The sequence below is a fragment of the Gossypium raimondii genome, chromosome 1 (genome assembly GCF_025698545.1).
Source record: "Gossypium raimondii isolate GPD5lz chromosome 1, ASM2569854v1, whole genome shotgun sequence".
Taxonomy (NCBI): Eukaryota; Viridiplantae; Streptophyta; class Magnoliopsida; order Malvales; family Malvaceae; genus Gossypium; species Gossypium raimondii.
In genome coordinates, this window is record NC_068565.1 from 8,888,446 (window position 1) to 8,897,782 (window position 9,337).

The window sequence follows — 9,337 nt, forward strand, 5'->3', positions numbered from 1 at the left end:
TTTACTTGGAAGGATGAGAAGAGGCTTGAATTTTTGGCCTATGCTCCAAGGCCTTTCTTCGAGGATGTTATTATAGATTCCAATGGACGAAATAGCCTTAGCTGGCAACCTAAAGAGTTTGATTGTAAAGTTTACTGGTTCTGTTGACAACACCAACTTTGAGGCTTCCATCAACATTGATTGTAAAAGAATCTATTGGTGTTATAACAGAAATTAACAGACTCGGATAGGGTCTTGTGCAACAAGCCTCAATGCTTGCTGAGCAAACAAACAAATTCGAGCAAGAAGAAATGAAGAAAAGCTAAAGAAAATGGTGAAAGTTTTGATGAACAAAACAGATTTCATTCATTTGTAAAAACAATGGCATAATGCCAATACATAAATCAAGCAATTAGTTTGTCAAAACAGCTCATGTCTACCTAATGGTTACCTAACACCACTAAAACATTGAAACTTGAAATAATTAACTTGTACATATAACCAAAGCTGATAAACAACTTATCAATCAGCAAAATACATCAATCATCAACCTAACTTAGTTCAAAATGAACTAAGATACATTTCATTAACTAGAAGATTTCAAAATAAACAAAACTGGTTCAATCTTGCTTGCTACAGTGACTTCTGCTATGGTCGAGCTTCATGGCTTGCTGATTTGCTCCATTGCAACATGCTAACCAACCTTCATCACTCATCCTTGGTTTGCATAGGGCAAACACCTAACTTCCTTCTCAAATACTCGAACCTTGTGACATTAAGACCTTTAGTTAGAATGTCAGCAAGTTGATCCTCTGAATTGCAGTGAATCAGCTTCATCTCCTGTGCTTGCTCCATTTCTTGAACCACATACAACTTCATGCTGAAATGCTTTGTTCTTCCATGGAACACTAGATTTTTAGCAATTGCAACAGTAGATTGGTTGTCACAAAAGATCTCTGTTGCTTCTCTTTGATGTACATTCAAATCAGCCAAGATTTTCCTTAGCCAAATGGCTTGGTTGACAGCACTTGCCGCGGCCACATACTCTGCTTCAGTAGTAGATTGAGCCACCAGACTTTTCTTCCTCGAGCTCCAGCAGAACATGGATGAACCAAGGTTAAAAGCATACCCTGAGGTGCTTTTCATATCATCTATCGAGCCAGCCCAGTCACTATTAGTATAGCCAACCAGCTTCAGATTTCCTTCCTTGCTGTACCTCAAACCATAGCTTAAAGTGCCTTTGACATATCTGAGCACTCTTTTTGCAGCTTGAAAATGCTTCTCATTGCAGCAATGCAAGAATCTTGAGAGCAAACTAACAGTATACATTATGTCTGCCCTAGTAGCAGTTAAGTATAACAAGCAACCAACTAGATTTCTGTAGGTTGGTTCACAAACCTCCTCAAAATTACCTTGGCTCGATAGTTTCTCTCCAACAGCAACAGGAGTTCTTGTTGCTTTGTTATTTTGCATGGAGAACTTGGTTAAAATCTTCAAGGTAAAGCTTCTCTGACTTAGAAATATCCCATTCTGTGTTTGTGACACCTCCATTCCAAGAAAATAGGACATCTCCCCTAGATCAGACATTTCAAACATCTCAGTCTTGAAACCGACCAACATTGCTTGATCTCCTCCTGTCACTAGCAAGTTATCAACATACAGAGACACAATGAGCTGTGTTTGTGTCCCTTGCTTCTTAACATACAATGTCGGCTCACTCTTGCTCCTATCGAATCCCAAGTCAACTAGGTAGCCACCAATTCTGCTATACCAGGCCATTGGAGCCTGTTTTAAGCCATACAAGGCTTTCTTCAGTTTGTACACCATATGCTCTCTGCCAGCTATCTCAAATCCTCGTGGTTGTTCAACAAAGATGTCTCCATTTAAGAATTCATTCAGAAAAGTTGAATTCACATCAAGTTGATGAATTTTCCATTCGAGCTGTGCTGCTAAGGCAATCAGCAGTCTAATGGTATCAAGCCTAGCCACTGGTGCAAAGGTCTCCAGGTAGTCCAGGCCATATTTCTGACTGAACCCCTTGACAACTAACCTTGCTTTCAACTTGTTCAAACTTCCATCAGCATTTTGCTTGACTTTGTACACCCATTTCACTCCAACAACCTTCCTTCTGACTAGCCTTTCAACCAATTCCCAAGTCTGGTTCTTCTCAATCATGCTGATCTCCTCAGCCATTGCTTACTTCCACCCTTGTTGAGCTTCAGCCTCTTCAAAACTACTTGGTTCAGCTATGGCTACATGAGCCTTTTCATAAATTTCAGTCAATGGTCTTGCTCCCCTGACTGGTTCATCATTAATGTCCATTTCAAGACCACTTTGATCTGGCTCAGCTTGATCTGCTGTAAGTTCTTCTGAAACTTTCTCAGGTTCATGTCTTTCCCAGTTCCAACATGACCTTTCATCAAATACTACATCCCTGCTGACTGATACTTTGTTTGTTGAAGGATCCAAGATCCTATACCCTTTCTTGACTGTGCTATACCCTACCAGAACACCAGGTCGAGCCCTTTCAAACAACTTGTCCCTTTTAACAGTAGGTATATGTGCATAACAAATTCATCCAAAGACCTTCAGATGTGCCAGTGATCGCTTGAATCCAAACCAGGCCTCAAATGGAGTCTTCTGGTCCAAAGCCTTGGTTGGAAGCCTGTTTTGAATGTAGGTTGTAGTGTTAACTGCTTCTGCCCATAGAGCTTTAGGCAGATTCTTCTGAATCATCAAGCACCTAGCCATATCCATCAAGCTCCTGTTCTTTCTTTCACTTACACCATTTTACTGAGGTGTATAAGTGTTGGTAAGCTGATGTTTGATGCCTGCCTTATCACAAAAGGCTTGAAACTGAGCTGAGGTGTACTCAGTCCCATTATCAGACCTTATGGTCTTTAGCTTGCAGCTTGTTTCAGTCTCAGCAGCAGCCTTGAACTTTCAAAACACAGATGACACCTCTGATTTCTGTTTCAAGAAGTAAAGCCAACAATATCTCGAGAAATCGTCAATGAACAATATAAAGTACCTGTTTCCACTTAATGACTCAGTCTTCATGGGGCCACACACATCAGTGTGCACCAGTTGTAGTCTTTCAGAGGCTCTCCAGGCTTGATTCGAGGGAAATAGAAGTCTGGCCTGCTTGCCTAGCTGACATACCTCACATACTTCCTGGTTTTGAACTGAGCTTATGAAATTTTTAGCCAAGCCACTCCTGCACATGTGCTCCATCGATTTGTAATTGGCATGACCAAGTCTTTGATGCCAAAGCTTGGATTCATCTGTTGTAGCCATATAAGCAGTGTTTGACTCCTTTGTCCAGTCAACCACAAAGCTTTTATCAACCATAGGGACTGCCATCAGCTTGGATCCACTTGGATCACTGATTTGGCACTGATTGTCCTTGAACACCACAAAATACCCCTTCTCTAGCAATTGAGTTATGTTGAGTAGGTTCCTATCAATTTCAGGTACCAAAAGCACACTTGAAAAAACTTTGGCACCTGTGGGAGTGCATATCAGCACATCACCCTTGCCTTCAGCTTTTATGAAGTGACTATTACCTATTTTCACTTTGGTTCTGCAGCTTTTGTCTAAGGACTTAAAGATAGCAGCACCAGGTGTCATATGGTTGGTGCATCCACTGTCTAGGAGCCAACCAGATGGAATTCTTTGCTAAGCAGCTGAGCATGACACAATAAAGACTTACTCCTCTTGGTCACTGTCTTCCTTGGCCACTTGAGCTTCTGCCTTCACATGTTGGGAATGATTATACCTTGGTTTACCCTTGCTTTTGCAGACTCTCTCAACATGACCCTTCTTTTTGCAATACTGGCATACAGCATCTGGACTGAACCAACATTTTTCTTCTAGATGACCAGGCCTTTTGCAATACCTGCAAGCCTGACCTTCTCTTCTTGCAGCATCATACTTTGGATTGTCTCTCCAGGCCTTCTTGCCTTTGTAGGCAGTATTTGTTTTTGCCTGAAAGGCACCTTCTTGGTGCTCCTCCAGTCTGCTTGCTCTCCTCTGCTCTTGAGCATATAGAACATTGATCAACTCTATCAGGGAGATGCTGAACAGGTCCCTTGAGTCTTCGAGAGATGAGATTTTTGCGTCATACCTCTCAGGCAAAGTTGCAATGACCTTCTCCACTATCCTAGCTTCATTGAATTGCTCACCAAGGAGCCTAATGCTGTTAACCACAGCCATAATCCTGTCAGAGTATTGCTTGACAGTTTCTTCTTCCTTCATCTTCAAATTCTCAAATTCTCAAATTCTCAAATTATCTCATCAAATTCAACAACTGTTGCTGCCTTGTCCTCTCTGTCCCTTGAAACTCCTCTTTCAACTTATCCCAAGCCTGATTTGGTGATTCACAGGCCATAATCCTTGTGAAAATCACATCTGACACTGAGTTCTGGATGCAAGACATGGCCTTGTGCCTCTTGGTCCTCTCATCAAGATGTCATCTTTGATCCGAGCCATCGTTGGATTGGCTCTAAGTGGCTCTGGTTCAACATCAGAGTTGACCACCTCCCACAGATCGAAAGCCTATAGGTAGATCTTCATTTTGACCACCCATATGTGATAGCCTTCTCCATTGAAGACTTGTGGTGCAGCTGGTGAAAAGTTTGATGAAGCCATCCTTCAAGCAACAGGTCCCTTAAGATAATAGCTCTAGATACCAATTGTTGGTGTTATAACAGAAATTAACAGACTCGGCTAGTGTCTTGTACAACAAGCCTCGATGCTTGCTGAGCAAACAAACAAATTCGAGCAAGAAGAAATGAAGAAAAGCTAAAGAAAATGGAGAAAGTTTTGATGAACAAAACAGATTTCATTCATTTGTAAAAAAAATGGCATAATGCCAATACATACATCAAGCAATTAGCTTGTCAAAACAGCTCATGTCTACCTAATGGTTACCTAACACCACTAAAACATTGAAACTTGAAATAATTGACTTGTACATATAACCAAAGCTGATAAACAGCTTATCAATCAGCAAAATACATCAATCATCAACCTAACTTAGTTCAAAATGAACTAAGATACATTTCATTAACTAGAAGATTTCAAAATAAACAAAACTTGTTCAATCTTGCTTGCTGCAGTGACTTCTGCTATGGTCGAGCTTCATGGCTTGCTGATTTGCTCCATTGCAGCATGCTAACCAACCTTCATCAGAATCCCACAATTCTTTAGATTTAAAGGACATTTAAAATATTTATATATCACGCAAGGAGTGACAGAAGAAGAAGAGTTGTGAAGCTTGTTCATCAAGCAACGTGCTACAGTGCCAGAAGCAACTCCATCTGTATATCTGTTGTGTCCACAATAAACTACAATATATACTTAGCTAGGGCCTATGCCGGGTATAGAGTACGAGAGAAGCCTTCATCATAAGATCATGAAGAAGTTGAAGCAATTGAAAACATCAGACAAGAAGCCATCGCAAGCTGCAAAACCTAGCGTTGAAGGTTTCAGTTATCGTTCAGTGTTAACAGGCTCCAATTTCAATGCTTTTCTATCACAACTACAAGATGACTGATAAATTAGGCATAACTCATTCATAACCAGAAGCAAAAGAGTCATGCATAAGCATAAGAGCAAGAACTTAGAATAATACATACAGCTTAAAAGAAGCTATGATAGTGAGAAACATTGTAGTGTCATTAGATTGTAAAGTATCTAAAATCTAGACATTGCAACAATCAATAACTTGTTAATATATATTATCATTGAAAAGGAGACTTTAATAATAGAAATAAGAGGGTTTGTCAAGGAACAAACCTTCAGAGATCGAGTTGACAGAATAAGTGATCGAACATTTACAGATCCCTCTAAACAATACTATTGCATCAGCTTGACATCCTTATTTTCGTATATATAGATATCAGCTTTGATAAGAGACTGCAGATTCTCCGGTGAATAACTTTCTTGAGGGGAGGCTGGTTTCGGACCCTCAATAATAGTGGTATTATTTTCAAGGTGTCTATATTTGATTTTAGTCCGAAGTTTTTATCTCTCTACTTAGAGTAAAGCCCGAACAGGTTCTTAAAGTTTTATTGGGAATGCCTTGGGTCCATCAAAGAAATATTAATTGATCCACTAAGACCTTTTAAGGGCATGGGTTACTTTCTTTTTTTTCTTCTTCTTCATTTTTATTATTCTCTTTTACATTTACAAGCTGACTGATATAACTTAGTTAAAAATCAGAAGCAAAAGAGTCATTCATATATAAGAGCGAGACCAATATAGCAAGTCAATACAAGTTTACATCAAACCACCAAGATGCAGCATTGCTTTGATTCCCTTGGTAAAGCCGACAACACTAGGAGTATCTTCAATTTTTCTTCTTCAGAATAGTGTGATTCTGTAAGTACTGCCAACTTCTCTAGAACTCTACCATTCTTTAAGATATAGTACTTTGCCTTTCCCATACAATCTTTTTCATCTGTAAAGTTTAAAATTTTGATGGACTTGAGTTTACACAACAAACAATTTATTGATTTTTATCTTATATTTTCTTACCAATTTTTTTGCGATGCGTTTTATAAAATTTTTATTATTTAAATAATAATTTAAAATATTTAATAGTCACAATCATAAAAATTGTTTTAAACTTGTGTAATTTATTTAAAATTTGATAATATATTTTTATTTAGTTTTTAAAACCTTTTTATTAAAAATTATAAACAATATTTTCAACTTTAAAACTTGTAAAATTTTTAAATATATTATTTTAAATTTATGAAACTTTTAAAATGAATAAAACTTTTGATAAATTATTTTTATATTATATTTAAAATATATTTTTATATATTTTTAGCATTAAATATAAAATAGTTTACAAAATTTTAAAATCAATTTTTAAAAATGTATACAAAATTTTTATCTTAAAATATTTCTTAAAACAATTTAGTTTAATGTTATTAATAATGTGTTATTTCAATTTCAATGGTATTGGCGGCAGTTGCATCCTAGGACACAGATCAACACACTCCTTCCCAATTGGACTAGTAACGGCAGAACCTTTCATTTCTCCCTTCGGATTCACGATGACACCAACAGTATCTTCAAAGTACATGTAAAAACCATCCTTTCAACGCCAAGGCTTGCGCTGCCTCACAATGACAATAAACAAGACCTTCCATAGATCAGGCTTCTTTTCTTGACAAAGCCATCACCATGTCTCCAATACAAGCTGGCGGCAATTGATTGAGGCGGCCCTTGATTCCCTTCATGGAAATATGTAGAGGTTCTTAGAATCGGTGTTTTCAGTATAGTTCATGGTGGTAACCACCGGTAAACCTAGTGACATCTTGAACTTGTTTCCACTTGATCTTCCACGTTCTCGTTTCGACATTTTCCCTTAATTTTAGCTTTATTATTACCTAGTGTTAAGAAAAAAAGAACTCAATAACAACAAAATGCTATACCAATAACATTAAAACTAATCAGGTACCCTATTATCTCCTATCCAATAAATAAATAAAATAGTTTGAATGAGTAATTATAGTAAAACTTGTCCTGTTGACCCTTTGGTTTTTTTGGTAATACGAACGATTTTAAGTAATTTTAATTCTAAAATTTTTTATTGGGGCACGCCACGGGTGCTCTCTAAAGAGGTAAACGGTGGGCCATGAAATGTGCTTCATTCTCATGGGTGAGGATTGAACCCCCAACCTCATAGTTAAGGAATAAAATAAACAACCACTACACCAAATCCATGGTTAAAATATATGTAAACTTGAACGCATGTTAACTACTCTTTCTTTTATTTTTATTTATATATATAAACTCTAAGCCCCATACATATATATATATATATATATATATATATATATATATATATATATATATAAACTTAAAAGATAGGTCATTTGACGTGAGCCGTAGGGTCAACTACATTTTGATCGTCATTCTTTTGAGCTGAACGAACCCAACGCTTCATTGGGTAAAGCTTCTCGATCTCTTTGTATTATATGTGATGATAATTAGTTCTATTTCTAGTATACAGTCAATAATATTAGATCTTTAAATATATAGGTAATTATCATGCAGGTAACCTCAATATAAGAATAATAGTTGAAAGTTTCATGGGATTTGAATGATGGATTAAGAAGCATGCACATTTGTTTTCAGATAAAAACAACCATACGAACAATAATGAAGGTCTAATATTAGTGACAGTGTACTAGAAATAATCTAATTATCATCACAGATAATACTAAGAGATCGAGAAGCTTTGGATTCGTTCAACTCAAAAGAATGACGATCAAAATGTAGTAGACCCCAAGGCTCACATGGAATGACCTATCCTTTTTCGAAAATGATATTGCAACTATTGCCTTTTGCTTTTCTCTCTCGCTTGAAATTGGTTAAGTGTTCATATTTCGTATATTTTCTACCCTTATATTTAGTATTTTGTTTGAATTTTAAGTGAAATATTGCATATTAGTTTACTTTGCATGATTTATGTCTCATTTACATTTATTAGAGTTTTTATATAGTTATGCTTGATTTTTATAGGATTTTGATATTTAATTAAGTGTTTTGTGATTTGAATTAGGATTATGGGAGCTTAAGGTTCGACTTTGAAGACTATTGGAAACTAAAACAAGAAAAAATGAGCCAAATGGAGGTTGGAACAAAAACGAGCGACTTTGTCGAGTCAGTACCTTTGCCCCAAGCCATCGCCCCAGGCCATCGCCCCAGCGTGTAGTGAGGAGATCCCTCGTTGGTGCCCTTGCATGGTCTTGGTGCCCCAATGTCCCTGCCTCATCCTAGCGCTCCAGCTCGTGCACCCCTACCCCGAGCCTCCCACACCCACTACACCAAAATAGGCTTTTAGCGGCGTATTTAGCGGCGTTTTAATAACAAACGCCGCTAAAGATCAATCATTAGCGGCGCTGAATTGAAAACGCCACTGAAAATAAGAATTAGCGGCGCTTTTGCTAAAGCACCACAAAAAACTAAGTCCAACGACGCCGTTTTCTAAGCTTCCGGGGGGGTTTAGCGGCGTTTTTAATAATGCGCCGCTAATGCAGGGCTTTAGCGGCGTTTTTATGGAAGCGCCGAAAAAAATTAAACCCAACGACACCGTTTTCTTTGCTTTCGGGGGTTTAACGGCGTTTTTAGTAAAGCGTCGCTAATGCTGGGTTTTTAGCGGCGCTTTCATAAAAGCGTCATAAAAAAATTAAACCCAACGACACCGCTTTTCTTAGCTTTTCAGGTTTTAGCGTTTTAATAAAGCGCCGCTAATGCTCGTGGATTTAAATAAATTTATTTAAAATATTTTTAAAGTTTTTGGATACATTACTTGATTTTTTAGTTTATATATTAAATA

The 9,337-nt window shown here is 37.5% G+C and overlaps 1 pseudogene; it reads right to left on the bottom strand.

Annotated features, from left to right (window-relative positions):
• Positions 1-6,931: 6,931 nt before the first annotated feature.
• Positions 6,932-7,354, bottom strand: LOC105786752 (60S ribosomal protein L23-like; annotated as a pseudogene).
• Between the last annotated feature and the right edge of the window lie 1,983 nt (positions 7,355-9,337).